The sequence below is a fragment of the Anolis carolinensis genome, chromosome 3, assembly GCF_035594765.1.
Source record: "Anolis carolinensis isolate JA03-04 chromosome 3, rAnoCar3.1.pri, whole genome shotgun sequence".
NCBI lineage: Eukaryota > Metazoa > Chordata > Lepidosauria > Squamata > Dactyloidae > Anolis > Anolis carolinensis.
In genome coordinates this window covers 63807836-63825496 of record NC_085843.1, presented here as the reverse complement: position 1 = coordinate 63825496, position 17661 = coordinate 63807836, and the positions used below count along the sequence as shown (strand labels likewise).

At 37.6% G+C, this 17661-nt stretch overlaps 1 protein-coding gene and 1 long non-coding RNA gene across 15 annotated transcripts in view; one reads left to right on the top strand and one right to left on the bottom strand.

Annotated features, from left to right (window-relative positions):
* Window positions 1–17661, top strand: part of robo2 (roundabout guidance receptor 2) — a 1412536-nt gene that overhangs the window by 1180178 nt on the left and 214697 nt on the right. The gene's annotated exons all lie outside the window — the stretch shown is intronic.
* LOC134297987 (uncharacterized) lies at window positions 11347–14900 on the bottom strand. The gene is made up of 2 exons (XR_010004945.1): window positions 14222–14900; window positions 11347–11637 (listed from the first exon to the last, which is right to left on the bottom strand). It is a non-coding gene; the product is annotated as an uncharacterized LOC134297987 (long non-coding RNA).

The window sequence follows — 17661 nt, the reverse complement described above, 5'->3', positions numbered from 1 at the left end:
CTAACATGGAAATCAGCTGGAAGCAGCGTTTGGTAGGTTGCCATGGTAACACAGCTTCCCTTGGGAGAAAAAGGGGGCGTGGCTAAGTTGACAGTTAGAGTATATTCCCTCTTTTTTTAAAAGGAGTTGCTGTGAGGGTTTAAAAAGGACAGTTGCGGTTAGGTCTTGGAAAGATTAGGAGCTGTGGAAATCAGCTAAGGATGGCAGCTTATGGTCACTCAGGGGAAAGGCTGGGAATATAAGTTGACCGGGAGTTTAGTATACTGTTTTGAAGAGAAGTTATTTAAGAAATATCCATTCAAACAAGACGGCATTGTAACTTAAGATGCTGAAACGTTTATGTATTGGAACCATACGCTTATGTACAAATAAACTTGAATTTTGTTATTGTTCATAAAGATAAGTCTCCTTGCCTCTCTGTAAGCCTGTTACCTCACGTTGGTGGCAGTTACCGTACCTATCTATATAAGTTACCGTACTTTTATATATAAGTTACCATCTTTACTCATTTAAACCCATCAGTTCGGTTATCCCTCCTTATCCCCTAAATCCTCCCTGTCATACATTCACACATCCTCCATCCCTCCCTCTCACACGCGCGCACATCTCCTCAATTGGAGGCAGCAGTGGGATTTAAAAAAAGGATTTCCCCTGCCTGAGTTGAGTACCACAAATTGGGCTCTCTTCAACCCTGAATTGGAAATGCACACAATAACATATTTTGTATTGCTTTGCAAGCAGATATAACAGCTCTGCAGTAACTACCAGTTAATTAGCCTATCATGCTAAATCTTTTTCTACACTTAAGATCTAGGCTATCAGAGAGTTAGCCTTAGCTCCCGTTGACCTCCATCTTTTGGGACAAATGCAGGACTTCTCGATTGTGTGACAGTTGCTATGTGAGCTTTGCAAACATAATGATTTCACCATCATGATCATGTTTCTGCCTCCAATATTTGTTAATGCACATATTCTGCTGATTGCAAATCTTGTTAGTTACTTTTACTGATTAATGAAATATTTTTGCTTAATATTTTATTGATGTGCTATATCATTTTAATTGTATTTTCTTAGAGATTAATCTTTTGACTTATTGAGTACGATTGCAGCTGATAAAGAGAATTTTGTCATAAACCTAGCACCTCTCAAGTTCCTGAAAGCTGGATAAGAGACAAAATAGAGGCAAAATCTTACAATACGAATATAGTACTAGAAGTAAGATTATACATTAATCAATTATGACTTTGTATTTGCCATATTCCAAATGTTGTGTATGAAAGATATTCAAAACAGCTGTAGCCTGTGTCACATAATACATTTCTTGAATAGTATTTAGTGTTGAGTGCACACTACGTTCCTCTGACAATTCTTCATATTCCATATGAGAGTTTAGTCTCTTTTCAACAACATTCTAGTTTAAGCATGAATTGGCAGGTGCTGATAGATTTTACACACTTTCTGCACTAAGTGAACTTAAACTCTGTGTGTGTGTTTTGGCAATGTAGTCTCGACAACTGCAAAGGGCTACCTTTGTCTAATGGTACTATTTTTAATAGCAAATCTTTCTCACATGTAATGAATTGCTGTTGAATTAACTGTAAGTTTCAAAAGTGATGTTACAAAAGGTGTTATTCAAAACAATAATGCTAAAAATGTCTTTACCATGTGCACCTGGTTACATAATCTTTTTGATACTGATCATAATGCTGATGGATCTGAAATTGTTTGAAACTATCATGCACTAATTAAAGTACCTGATTGATCAAAAGCTGAAGGCAGAAACCTGATCAAATTTCTTTTAATTTAAAAAGACATACTGGTGATACATGCTAGTAGGTTTCTTGAACATTTGAACTCTTATTTATACCTTTGTGAGAAATTGACTGAACTCTGATCAGAAAATTGTCCACCCTTCACCTTTTCAGGCTGTGTACCTCTTTACAAATATACGGTATATTTTTAAAAATTTATCATTCTTACCAATGTGCATTACCTTATCCTTTCTTGATATTGCCATGATGGTTACTTGTCTAAATTTGTCCTCTTGAATGTTTTGGTCTTTCTTTCAGCTTCAGAGCTATAAACAAGCTTTGTTTAATTCCACATTTTCCCTTCCTCTCTGCTGATTTCCTCATTGAAATCATTATTAAGTATATTGAACACTTATCCCAATACTGATCCCTGGAGTGCTTCACTCAACTTCTTTCCACTCAGCCATTAATTACAATTCTTTGTTTCCTATCACTTAGCTAATTTTTAATCCACAACTGGATTTTTCTTTGCTACCCTGTGGATATTTTGCTTAATAGTCCCATCAGTGGCTTTTGACAATCCAAGTAAATTGCTTGAAAAAGATCCTCTATTGTCCTCTTGTTTTATTAACTGTTTACAGATACTGTGATGTTTCAAAGAGGCTAGAATTTCCCTCAAAGTGGTTTGACCTTACCAATATATACTTATCCTTCTAGTATATTATTGTTCATAATTATGTTCCAATGCAACCTCTCTTGCATTAATACCGAGGTATGCATCAATTGCTAATTTCCGTGTTCGCTGTAATATTGACAACTATATACATCTTTAAATATTGCCAGTGGTACTATTTGCATTTAAACCCTATTTAAATTCCTCATGCATGGTGATTTACTTGACTTGGAATTCCCATGTTGTTCTATAATCTTCCCTTTAGAGATTTGTTCTTATGCTACAGCACACTTGTATCATACTGTGTAACAGGAGTATCTGCTCCATCTTTAATCATAAAGATTAATGCAAATAAGCCAGTTCTTTCCCCTACAGTCCATTAATCCTCTCTAATAGCACCCTTCACCTTTTGTTGGCCTGGAAGATCCACTTACATTGAAACACCCCCAACTTGATGTTTGACATACCTGCAGTGGTCATTTCTCTGTCCTTGAGAAGTTGGGAAGTTTCTTTGTGAAAGGCAAAGTAACTGGAAAACATGGAAGCCCACAGAGTAGATAAATTGGTGATACAATAGCATTTGCTATTACTGATAGAAGTACAGGCAGTCCCAAAGTTATAAACATCCGGGGTGAGACAACAGAAAGCGAGATAAATCTTCCCATGGAAAGGAAAATTCACTTCAGAAAGAATTATCATGCGGAAAAGATGACTCCACTGAAGCTTTTTTGCCAATCCTGGTTTCCACAACAAGCATTTCCCCCCCCCCCCCCCAAAATCCAATTATCATAGGGCGAGAACATGAAGTGAAATATGCTGAACAGGGGCACAGACAGCAAAACATACACTACAGGGATGTTAGCTAGTCATTTGTTCCATTTGTTTAATTTGTGTTTCCATTTCATACTGTCCATTCGGATGGCACAAAATCGAAGCCCCCCCCCCCCCCCGGAACAAAAATCAACTCGATACAAAAAGCAGGTGGGAGACAGTGTTGGCTCCAAGCCTGCTTTTCAGATCAACATAAACCCAAAGCGCTGGGCTGCAGGCAACCCGGAGCTTTGTGCCTACAAGTGCAGGCTTTGGGCCTACTCGCTCAGGCCTCATGAGGTCTTCTGCAGCTGAGTACCGAGTAAGGAGCGCTCCTTCTTCGGCACTCAGCTGCAGAGCTTTGGGCCTATGCACCCAGGCCTCACAGGGCCTGCAGCCAACTGCTGAGTAAGGAGCACTCCTTACTCAGCAATTGGCTGCAGGCCCTGTGAGGCCTGGGTGCATGGGCTCAAAGCCTGCACACGTAGGCCCGGGTGCTTTGGGCCTACAGGTGAAGTCCCACCTGCCCAATAATGGGCCGAAAGAAAATGGATCTTTCAGCCCAGAAAAAAAGTTTGACCTCCCGATTTCGGGAGGCTTGAGACGAAAACTGATCAGGGCCCCAATGAAAACCAAGACACAAAACAGATCAAGGTAAGTCTCAAATGCACATCACTAATGTTAACCATTCCCTATCCAATTCAAACAATTTATCTGTAGCTATGCTTAAAAATTGTAACGCCTCTAGGCTGCGTGGAACCCAACACGAAGGCCAATAAACAATCTAATATCTTTATTAAAGCAATAAAGGAATCAAACAAAAATAAGCAGAGTATATAGTCCAGCAATAGACCTTTTAGGAATGGTCAAATATAGTCCAGTAATATAAAGTTCAATGTCTAGTATTAGAGTCCAAGTTTTTAAATCCAATAACTGAAACACACTCAAACTTCCAAGCAATTTAAGTGGGGAATAAAGCAAGGTCTCTCAAGGAAGTTCCAATTTCAATGTCCAAGGCAAGGAATCAAGGCAAGGCAGGAAATCAAGGCAAGGCAAGGTTGGTCATGGTGGAACCGCGACACAGTCCAGTCTTGGCAGGGAAACGGGACGCAACTCCTGGTCTACTCGTGAGTAGTGCACCGTCAGGCTGCTGGGATTCACAGGATCAAGAGTCGATGTTAATTTTCCAACTCACGTTGACACCGCGACAGGTAGCCTGTGCCCAGCACTTTTATGGAAGTTCAAAACTCCCCGAAACCAGGTGTTTGAGTCCACACTTTCCCAAGGGAACGAACTGATGACAACAACCTGCCAGATGTAAGTCTCCCTTAATCTTCCCAAGAGAAACGGTTTAATCATGATCTTCTCTCTCCGCTAATCTCGAACTTTGTATCAAAGACTCCTTATGGGAGTCTTTCCGGGGAAACAGGGTCTGTTTCAAGGGCTTCCGTAATTAGCTTTGGCACCAAAATATCAACAGGGGACATCTGGAAAGGAACAGAATCTTGCTGAGATGGGAAAAACCCCATATCCTCTTCAGTTTGATCTATGATGGCCGCGGGGTCATGGATCGAGGGTCCCTGAGACATCACAAAAATGTACCTGTTCCAACTTACATACAAATTCAACTTAAGAACAAACCACAGACCCTATCTTGCTCGTAACTTGGGGACTGCTTGTATATAGGGATAGGAAACTATAACATTGTTGATTTGTTTGTTAGATAGACAGTCTTCTAAAATATGTAACAAATGTTTTGAAACTCTTAAATGGATGCTTAAGGGGATACTCATAAAAAACAAGTAATTTATATAATACATATAGAATCCAATATTAGCCAACCTGTACCTGTCAGGCTGTGTGTAGTTCTCAGCCAAATTTCAAAAGCCCTTTGCAAATGAACAATTGTAAATTCTAGCAAAATTAATTTGTTTTTATCCCAGTGGCAGAAAGGGGAAAGTGACAGAAGGGATATCACAAGGGCAAAAATAAAAAGGGGATGATAGAAAGAAAAGTGATGGGTTCACTTATTTTTCATTCTGGCCATGGACTGTGGATTCAAGCCCTCTCCATTGCAGTTTACAATCCCTGGCAGATTTCTTTTTCTGTTGAAATCACAGGGCTCTCAACAGAATTTAAAGGTTTTATATGTGTATTTGTAGTCTTGTCCAAAGTCATTTCCAATAGCAGCTTCCAGCATCTCTGCAAATTGCACAGAATTATCACATTTTGAAGATTAACTAAAACTGAGAGAGCTTTATTATTGTTTCTTGTTCAAATGAGAAAAGGGACTACAATGAGATGATGCAGCACTCCCCATTAAAACCTAGTTCGTCCAATGTATATGAGTCATTAAATAATACTTCATGATGTGCCACAGAATGTTTCTTTAACCAAACAACTGTGTAAAGTGCAGTATAGTCTGTTGTCAGTAAGATCACATACTAGGTCCATGGTGATAAACCATGCACCCTGAATCTGCTTGTTATAATTATTTGCTGCTGGATACTTCTTTTCTTTTTCTTTAGGTTAGAATTGTTTGAGCAAGAAATGATTAGGGTGGTAAATGCTACACATGAGAAATTATCTGCGTCAGCAGAAGGATAATCTACACATGGATCTGAGTAATATTTCTTTTAAATACTGGTCATTTTTGTTAAGTTACAATATTCATTCTTTAGGTGACCTTACTAACTTTTTTCTTAATGCTAAGATTCACAAATTTCATTAATCAGCATTTGATTGATCAACATAAGATTCACAAGTTTGATTGATCAAACTGAAATTTTAGTTTATAAATCAATTCATCTACTTATTTTGTTGTTAACTGCTGTAAAATCAACTCAAAATCAAGTCAGCAGCTACCCTGCTCAGTTCTTGTAGTTCAGGCATGGACAAACCTCGGCCCTCCATGTTTTGGACTTCAACTCTCAAAAACCTCAGCCAGTTTACCAGCCTACAAACTGTCTACAGACCCACTAAGAAAATCCAACAAATGCTGCGTTCAGCAAAGGACAAGAGGGATCCTCTCACCTCTGTGGGAGTCTACATATCCCATGCAGTTGTGGACAAGACCACCAAACACAGCATTGCCCAAACATGAATCAAGGAACATGAAAGGCACTGTACACTAACTCAACCAGAGAAGTCAGCCATAGCATAACACTTGATGAACCAACCTGGACACAGCATATTATTTGAGAACACAGAAATGCTGGACCACTCTAACAACCACCATGTCGGACAACACAGAGAAGCCAATGAAATCCACAAGCATGTGGCCAATTTCAACAGAAAGGAGGAAACCATGAAAATGAACAAAATCTGTCTACAAGTATTTAAAAAACCTTAAAATCAGGACAGTAAATAAATAAATAAAAACACTCTGAAAACAGGGAATTACAGACACGAAACAATCAGGGCCAGCTAACACCTCTCAACAAAGGATTCCCCGAGGCAGGAATCAGCCAGGCTTTGAAGCTGCAAGGCTTTTAAATGCTAATCAAGGTGATTAATTGCAACAGTCACACTTGCCTCCAGCAGACAAGAGTTCTTTCTCCCACCCTGGACCTTCCACAGATATATAAACCTCCCTTGCTTAGTTTCCAATATACCTCACAACTTCTTGCTCTAACAGATGAGGCCTGTTGCTGCCACCAGTTATATTATATGTACCACTAGCTGTGCCCGGCCACGCGTTGCTGTGGCGAAGAATGGTGGTATGGGAAATAAAGTATTGAGGAATTGGTGGTAGTTAAGGTAAAGGGTAAACGTTTTCCTCTGACATTAAGCCCAGTCATGTATGATTCTGGGGGTTGGTGCTCATCTCCATTTCTAAGCCGAAGAGCCGTCGTTGTCCGTAGACTCCTCCAAGGTCATGTGGGATGACTGCATGGAGCGGCGCTACCTTCCCACCGGGTTGGGTTGGCAGAAGCTGGGGCTAACAGTGGGGGATCTGTCAGTTCCCCCAATTCAAACCTGCGGCCTTTCGGTCCAGAAGTTCAGCAGCTCAGCGCTTTAACATGCTGTGCCATCAGGGGACATTATTTCCTAAAGGTTGTAAATATGCAATATTTCTGATTGTTTTTTTTTTTGTTTGTCTGTTGGAGGCAAGTATGAATGCTGCAATTAGGAAAAATGATTAGGATGTAATGGCCTTGCAGATTTAAAGCCTAGCTGTTTCCTCTCTGAGTGATTTGTTTGTTGGGAGGTGTTAGCTGGCCCTGATTGTTTCCTGTCTGGAATTACCTTGTTTTCAGAGTGGTGTTGTTTGCGATATTTTATATGCTTCTACTGTCTGTGGCCCTGAGAAAACAGAGGATTGGCCAGACTTTGATGATGGGAATCCTTTGTTGGGAGGTGTTAGCTGGCCCTGATTGTTTTCTGTGTGGAATTCCCCTATTTTCAGAGTGTTGTTCTTTATTTAGTGTTCTGATTTTAGAGATTGTATTGTTCTGTTTTATTATTCCACATTAATTTTTATATATTCTGATTTTAGTGTTTTTGAATACTTGGAGCCAGATTGTATTCATTTTCACGGTTGACCGCAACACAATAATAATAATAATAATAATAATAATAATAGTAAGGATAGTAATGATAGTAATAATAATGACTTTGGTAATACATAGTGCTTCACTGCCTTCTCAGCTTCCTTTCTGGAAGAATCCTTTCTTGGGAGGTGTTAGCTGGCCCTGATTGTTTCCTTTGTGGAATTTCCAATTTCCTTGCTTTATTTACTTTCTTTATTTCTTTATTTCTTTATTACTGTCCTGGTTTTAGAGATTATATTGTTCTGCATTATTCTATCCTAGAAATTATTTCATATCAAAGTAGAATCTCACTTATCCAACATTCGCTTATACAATGTTCTGGATTATCCAACACAGTCTGCCTTTTCATAATCAATGTTTTTGTAGTCAGTGTTTCAAATTCATTGTGATATTTTACTGGTAAATTTGTAAATACAGTACAGTAGAGTCTCACTTATCCAACATAAGTGGGCTGGCAAAATGTTGGATAACCGAATATGTTGGATAATAAGGAGGCGTTAAGGAAAAGCCTATTAAATATCAAATTAGGTTATGATTTTACAAATGAAACACCAAAACATCATGTTAGACAACAAATTTGGCAGAAAAAGTAGTTCAATACGCAGTAATGCTATGTAGTAATACTGTATTTATGAATTTAGCACCAAAATATCACGATATATTGAAAACATTGACTACAAAAATGCGTTGGATAATCCAGAACGTTGGATAAGCGAGTGTTGGATAAGTGAGACTCTACTGTAATTACTACATAGCATTACTGCGCATGGAACTACCTTTTCTGTCAAATTTGTTGTATAATATGATGTTTTGGTGCTTAATTTGTATAACGATTACCTAATTTGATGTTTAATCAGCTTTTCCTGAATCCCTTCTTATTATCCAATATATTTACTTATCCTGCCGGCCTGTTTATGTTGGATAAGTGAGAGTCTACTGTATATTTCTAATCTTATATTATCTGCTCAGAACTGGATTATATGAGGCCCCTTCTTCACAGCTGTATAAAATGCCCACTGAAGTGGATTATATGGCAGTGTGGAGTCAAGATAATCCAGTGCAAAGCAGATAATATAAGATTATAAATGGGTTATATAGCTGTGTGGAAGGGCCTTGAGTCTACACTGCCATATAATCCAGTGCAAATTAGATAATCTGTGGAAGAAGTCTAAGTGAGGCCTAAATCTGCCTGTCCCCTAACTGAAGCCTGGCTGTCCCTTGGTTGCTAGGCAACCAAGTGGGCAGAGATTAGCCCTCTAAACTGGCAGCAATTGGATAAAAAAAAATTATTGCTCTCCCTCTAATTAGGACTTTATTTTTCTTTTCTTTTTGTTGTATCAACCTAGAGGCGTGGATGATGGGTTGTGTTGTCAAATTTCGAGGTTGGGGGGCCTGTAGTTTTGTTGTTTTGTCCACTGCCCTGATGCCATCACTCTTTTATATATATAGATTGCTGCCACCAATTATATATGTGCCACCACTCACCGGAGCCAGCATGCAGAGCCACCCAAAATGGAGGGAAAGTCTGACTTATAGAGCGTTGGTTAATAAGCTGACAGGTTTATTATGATAAACTTTATTATGATGAACAGAAAGGCACATGAAAACTTGAGGTGAAGTAAAAACAGAAATTGTGATGTTTATTAAAACTTGAACAAAAAGGATGTGTATTGGTTACAGAAGAATAACAGGCTAGTTACTTAAAATAAAATGGTTCTTTAACTTTACTTTCCCAGAAACTATGTTCCCTCACAAGAGATCAAAACAAACTTTTAAAAACCTCACAGTCCTCTCTTCCAGAGGCACTAAATATAAGCACTTTATCCTTAGAGGCTCACTACAATATTCAGCACTTTTCCCCAAAGGCCAATTTAACTTTTCCTCACAAAGATTCTTAACTACCAGCTCCCAAACTTTTCCTTCCTTTCTCTACACACTCCAAACCCTGACTAAACCAACTCTCTGTCTGAATAGCTCTTTCCGTCTCTCTGGCACTGCCTACCTCCTGTTTCTAGGCAACTCCCTCCAACTCAATCAACCAATCAGACTCCGCTACCATATATGGAGCTGCCTGATCTCTCCTCCCCTTACCTGGCTCTACCTTTCTTACCAAGGCCTAGAAATGTCTTTACACACCAACCCTGTAAGATAGGCCTATTCCGTTACACCTACCATAGATGTGGGCAAAACGTCAGGAGAGAATGCTTCTGAAACATGGCCATACAACCCGGAAAATTCACAGCAACCCAGTTTACTGGCTGTTAGGAATTGTGGGAGTTGAAGTAGAAAACACCTGGAGGGCCAAAGTTTGCTTAGGCCTGTTGTAGATTGAGGGCTGTAACTTCCTTGACTGAGTCTATCCATCTCTAATGTAGCCTTTGTCTTTTCCTACTATCTTTCACTTTGCCAGTGATTACTGTATTTTCTAGTGTCATCTCATTATATATCCAGATTATGACACTCTTTTTGGTCATCTTGGTTTCTATTCTCTTGATTTGCTCTAGGATTTATTTATTTGTCTTTGTAGTAGTCTGTGGTATGCTATGGTATAAAATTATTCTCTAGTACCACATTTCAAATGAGTCAGTTTGTTTTCCTATCAACTTTATTCACTGGCAAATGTGTACTGTAGAAACTGAAAATCGTATGGCATGGGTATTCATAACTTTAATATTCAATAATATAACTTTACACTTCAGGATTTTGTATAGTTCCTTCATAACTGTCCTTCCAAGCTGTTGCCTTCTTCTGATTTTTTGACTGCTGTTTCCATTCGGATTAATGAAGGAGTCAGGGTGTGGAAAATCTTTAACTATTACAATTTCTTCATCATCTGTTTTAAAGTTGTCGAAAATATCTGTGGTCATCATTTTTTGTTTTATTGATGTTCAACAGTAAACTTGCCTTTTCACTTTCTTCCTTAATAATTGTTCCAAGTCTTTGCTGATGCTAGTAGTATGGTATCATCTGAATATCTTAAGTTGTAGATGTTCCTCCTATCAATTTTCATGCCTGCTTCCTGCCTAATCCTGCTTTATCTATGACATGTTCCCTTTCCAATTCTATTTCTCCATATTTTACCCTGAGAGTAGTGTCTTATCCTGAGTATAGTTTACGTTTCAACATAATAAAATGAGGCACACCCAGTTTTTTTAAAAAAAGTTAACCATACCTATTAATTATTATTAATCATAAGAACTTTTCCTACTAATTATAGCATTTATAGCTTGCAAATGGTATGAATCTGTATAAATTATATATTGACATGTACTACCTGGTTATTAAAATATAGCCCTACTAGGTAAGTTCTACAATGTGTTAAATTAATATGTAGGTATTAAGTTATGTCAAATTTCAATGGGTTATATTACTACTACAGATTAACACAAGCTTTTTCATTTCTCCCTTTTCCATAATGAGGAAGGGATGGCAAAGTAGAATCATTATCTGGTGATGCAGTAAGCTCTGAACCCACTCAGAAGAACAAATTGTTTCATTGGATACCTGCAGCATGTCTTCAAATTATTTTTGGAATAGATAGAAAGTCACCAGTCATTCATAGCTTTCAAAGAGTTTGTTATATAGATTTGGTGTTATAGAACTTCATATTAATTAATATAGAACATTCATCTTTATTAATTTGCAATTTAAAGCTACATATACACACACTTGGAAGTAAGTCCTATTGAATTAAGCAGATCTCTGAAGCAGACATGCATCCGAGAGTACTATTTATTTTTATTACATGTAAGCTACTTTATGTCATTATATTTCCATGTTTACTTCTGAAGTACTCTCATTGCAGAGGCTTTGCCAGAACAGGTTCATCTAAATTCTTCGTCAGCAAAAACTGCAGATGAAAGAAATCACAAGCACCAGATTATTAAATTCTAATCTGTAAAATAAAACATTGTAACAATCCTAATTTGTATAAAATAATTCAGTTATAATTAATACAATGTAATGAAAAAATGTGAGAACTTTAAAAAGAGGATTAAAAGGTGTGGTCTGCTGTGCCGCATTTACCATTGTACTGCCTGTGCCTGACTTTAAAAACCCTGCCTAATTATTTGTTATTTTTCCAGATAGCCCTTGGTTCTTGCTCACACACAGAGTAGAGATTACACTGTCCTATTAGTCCTTTTAAGGGCCAACGTATGCCAGCGATGCCATGTGTGAACAATCTGCAGGCACCATTAGCACTGCTTGACTAACTCTTGATAACACTCACTATGAAGTCAATTAAAGACGTCAGGAGGTGGGCCAGACTTCTTTCTTTTACTAACAACAATCCTTAGGGGGTGGAGCACAGGGATTTGTAGGTCAGGTGATTTTAGCATTTCCAGTAGGCTCAAGAAAAAAATCCTGACTGCTTCTCTTCTTTTTTGGCACACATTCCTTTAATTCTTCTATCTAAAGACAGGTCTGACAGATTTTCCACTTTATAGGAAGCTCATATAAGCCAAGTGACTTCAATTCACATTAAGTAAAATGGAGGCAGGAGGTGGAAAAAAAAGTCAAGACCTTCAATTAGAAGCTGGAAGAAAATAACAAAGCTTAGTTTGGAGACAGAATTATTTGTGTAACTGCTGTGTATTTTCATTATGGTGATATCTCGAAGTCAAAATATTTGGTAATGAGATGTTTCATAGAAAGGCATGGAAATAGGATGTTTATGGGTAAATATGTTCAGAAGAAGATTTGTCACACTTTCTGCACCAAAAAGAAAAAAAACCATGAAGGCTGAACATGTTCATAGCTTCTGTGCACACAATAAGCTCTAGTCTTACAGCTCAGGTTCAGGCTATTTGGCTGACCACAGAGTCCCCTCAGAGAGATAGGGTGGAATATAAATAAAGTCTTATTACTACTACTACTATTATTATTATTATTATTATTATTATTATTATTATTATTACTATTACTGCTACTACTATTACTACTACTACTTGTACAATCTTGCCCTGAAATCATCAGCAGGGGCCCTTCTCTCGGTTCCACTTCCATCTCCAGATTACTAGAAGTACATGATGCTGATAATTAAAATAGAAGATCCCATATGATGTTGTGTGCCAAATTATGGTGGCACTAGGGCAAATTATGGTGATCCTAGCACAAATGTATAATGGAGCTTTCTGGGCCTGAGAGCATATGACTCACCCAAGATATTCCAATGGGTTGCATGGCCAAGTGAGGAACTGAGTCATGACTCAATCGTAATCCAGTGTTCAAACCGGTACACCACACTGGCTCTGATTTATATGTTCAGTCAGTATCAGAGCATATCCATCAGATATTAGCTGTCTACCAAAATTTATTTGGAACCATATTATGGAATAATATGCCCTATTAACCTGTCAATGTTCTGATTATGCCTTAGTACATATGTGTTTTTATTTTGCTCAGACTCATAGTTGCCCAGATGTTCAATATTCCCTGTTAGCACTCTTCTTTGTTTATTATTCTCTGTGAATCTTCCATGCCAGTTCTTTTTTTCAATGTATGTTTATTGATTCCTACTAAAACCCGAATATATTCTATTTGTTGTGTATTTTAAAAACCAGAAACTACCTGGCTTTTGCAAATCATGGGGAAACAGTTCTTGTCTGTGTACAGTATGAAACATAGGCTCCTCAGACTATATAATGACACCCTGCCATAAATATCAGTTAAATATTGAGCCTCTAGTTGGTTTTGCCTTTCATTTATTTATAATTCCCCCCCCCCTATCTTTTCAATTTAGATTGTGCATACATAGGAGAAAGCTAGAAAGTGTATGATATGCAATTACTTGTTTTCAAATGTACCATCTATCTTCTAGTTTATATTTACGGTATCTCATTTAACCTTTCCTATTGAATATATGAAAATACAATGGAGAGAGTTTTCAGCATTAATACTTATTATTCCAATTACTTCGTTTCTATCTGGTTTATTTATATCCAGGCATCTCACATTGAGCTTGAGAGAAATGACACATTATCTGCAGGATTGTGTACAAAAGATAAAATGAGAGATTGTTTACTTGGCCAGAGAAGCACATTATTTGTTTTCTATTCAAAAGGATCAGAAAATAAATATGAACAATTATAGAAATGAAAATCTCTAACAAGAAAAGACATTTAAAAATACATCAACAGAGATTTTGGAAATACAACCTGATTTAGTATATATTATGAGAATATTTAGGTATGTGGCATAACATTCCATATATGATTGCACTATTATATTTCCTTCTCTTCTTGTTCCGTTAGTTTTCTTAAATTTAGATCCTTCAAACATCTGTTAATATACATTCTCTGAATATACCTCTGTATATCTACAATAGACAATTATAATTTCATTTTCTGTTCTAATAATGTATAGCACTGTATCCAAAGTAGGGGAACATCACTGGTTACTGAGCTGCAGCTCTCAATGTCCCTAGCTCTGACCTTACATGCAGGTCCAGTAAAGCACAGCTCAGCTGGTCAGAATCAGAGGTATGTCACCAATGAACAAGCAAAGCCAAGTCAGATACTGAGAGATCAGTGATGCTGCAAGAAGAATGGGAGAAGAGTGTGTCAAAATAGTCCAAGGTCAAAAGCCAGATAGTACATCCGTGTCAAAATTCCAAAGTTTGTAAACAGCAGTCAAACAGCTCAAACAGAGAAACAGTGGAACCTCAACTTATGAGAGCCCCAACTTACAGGGCTAAGGGAGCAGTCTGTGCTTCGTGCTCTTGTCCACTGTGGGAGATTGCTGTCTGCTTTTGTCCACTTTAAGGAGACTTTAAGGTTAGTTTTTTGTGTGGTTTTTATTCCAGGTATGTTTGTCTTCATGAGAGAGAGGAAGAGAAAGCAAGAGAGGGAGCGAGTCTGAGATGAGTACAATATGAAGAAAATGATACTTCTGCCTCTTCACTTTGTGCTTTTACCATTTGAAAATTGATATTTCTTTTGTTATTGTTCCATGTGAATGTGGCAGGTTTTGCCTTGCTGTTACACTGGCCAACACACATTTTGTTGCCTGAAATGTGCTTCCTTGCCACAGCCTTGTGCTTCTACCATTTTAAAGTTGATCTTTCTTTTTATTGTTCCATGTAAAAATGCATTAAAAATGGGGGAGGGGGAGTTAGGGGGCTGGAGAAGTTTTCAAAGGGGGTATGACACTAGCCAGCATAATCAATGGCAAGAGATAGTGGCAATCATAGTTACTCCATATCTGAAGTAAAAATGTATACAGTCATCTTTCCAACTTTGTTTAATTATTCAGGGATATGATTAAAATTCTCTCTAGGAATCTCTAGGCCCTCCAATATGACTATGGTGAACCTTCTCCAATCATGCTTGAAGACCTAGAGATTTCTATAGAGAACACCTCTCTAGGAATCTCTAGCCCTCCAATGTAATTTTGTGGTTGATTTCCAGTGGAAACTAGAAGACCTAGGAAATTTCTAGAGAGATGTTCTCTGAGGTAAAAAAAATGCCCTTTGCCCATAACCCCACTAAATGTGTGGACATGTGGACATTTAAACCCACATTTTTTCCCAATTTACCAGAGGATAACTATTTTATCTTCTGAAATTGGCTATGAGGATTTAAATCTTTAGTCATGTCATTCTCAAAGGAATCAGTGAATAATATTGATAACACAAATTTTCCAATCACCTGCTTCAACATTCAAATCTCCAACTAACTCAATAGGGGAAAAATTATGGCTTCTAGTGGAGAGTTGACATGTCTGCATTCACGAGAGAAATTTACCATTTTTATTGCTTGCAATGTTATGGAAGCAATAACAATTGCTGACAGTGTGCATTTCCATTATCAGAAGCAGAGCCTCCAATGTTTGTGTCCCAAGAATTCTATTTGTGTGGTTAAGGATTAAGGAAGTGCAAAAAAGTGAAGGAAGGAAAGACATTGTAAACTTATTATGTGGTACTAATAATTTAGATTTTTATTCATGTGAGTGGTTGTGTTTGCAGGGACCAGCGCACTGCTTTGCCAGGGGCTGTAATGCTGTTAAGATGGCCCTCGTTGAGTGTTGCTCAATAAATGATGATTTACAGTTAGCTATGAGGGTTGAATGAGAAGTAATGCCTCCACCTTCGTAACTCCTCAACAGATGGCAGTACTGGTATGCAGCAGGTACTGGCTTGTTCAGTAGACTCTCCTCTAAAGTTCCATTTGGCGGGAAGCCTTAGCATTGAACGGTTGTGTTGTTAAAGTGCAAAGTATGGAACCCTGCGCAGACGGTTGGTCAATGCGACTTAAGCAACGTGCAGTCATTGAATTCTTGACAGCAGAAGGTATCACCCCAAAGGAGATTCATCAGAGAATGCTAGCTGTTTATGGTGATTGTGTTGATGTGAGCACTGTGCATCGTTGGGTGAGTAAATTTAAAGATGTTGAGGTGGGAACATCTGGCTTGCATGACAAACAAAGAGTTGGATGTCCTGTGACAGCAACGACTGAGTTTCACAAGCAAAAGGTTGACAGATTGATTCAGGAAAATCGTATCACTCAGAGAGAAATTTCAAGCATAATTGGCATTTCACAAGAATGTGTGGGTCACATTATTGCTTTGCTTGGCTATCGGAAGATCTGTGCATGATGGGTACTGTGAGACACTGGTTGCGGAAAACAGCATAATCGGCATTTCACAAAAACATGATATATGATGTTATTTTATGTAATGTGATTAATAATTTTAATGTTTTATTAGGGGAGGGTCAACTTTGATGTTTTATGCTGTTTTTTTTATCAAGGGTATTGAATTGTTGCCAACACTGTGAACTGCTCTGAGCCCCCTTCGAGGTTGAGAAGGGCAGTATACAAATACCACAAATAAATAAATAATATGCAACATCATCTGTATCCAGAAGTGATCTCCTGGCTAAGACATTTTCTCAGAAAATTGGGGGAAAGTATAAAGGGCAAGAAGGGAAGAGTCTGGATTACACCAGATCAGCCTAGGAGCATAGGTACAATGTTGGAATCATGTTATCACAGGGATAGTTTAAAACAATTTCCAGCACCCTGTACAGAAACTAGTGCAAAAATAGAAACTGCGAACCTTACGATTTTTGAATCTCAGCTTGAATTGAGGATCCACTTAGAATCAAGGTGTCTTTAAATTATTTTGAGACAGAAAGATTAATTGTGAAAATACCAAATTAGGTTTTAGGTCACTGCTCATCTCTAAAATTTGGCACACTGGTTTACACAATACACAATAGGAGGGGGACACTTATCATTGTATTACACTTTATTTAATATTTGTTTCTGCAAGTTTCTGAAATATTTGTTATCTGAAATAAAAATAATTTAGTGTCATCTTCCGGTCTCACTGTTCTACCCAATTTCATGAGCTGGATTAATATGGCTACTTTTCCTAATTGGAAAAACAATCAGGAATAAACAGTAACGTAAAATTATTTTTAGAAATGCATTTTTAATTACTGAGCTGCTTAATTATTGAGTATCATCTAAAGTATCCTGTGAACCTTATCACTATGCAAATGTATTCAGTTTTGGAAACAATTAAATGATAATAAAGCATTCTTTTTTTCTTTTACCATATATTACCGTAATGAAGCTGTTACCTCTCAGTGTGCATTTTAATGAGTTTTAAGTAACATTTTAATGAGCTCAACATTACCATAAACCCAAGGATTAGAGTAAATTGAATTTACCAGGAAAAGAGAAAGGTTCATTAAGAGTTAATTATATTGTTTAAGGAAGAATATTATTCATTTTATGAAGTTCCGCCAGCTAAGAGCCCACCAACACATCTATGCATAGATATAATAATGTTGTTATTGCTTTGACATGACACATGGATTTATTCACTATAATTCTTCTGTGGATTTAATAAAATAGTTGTGTTTGTA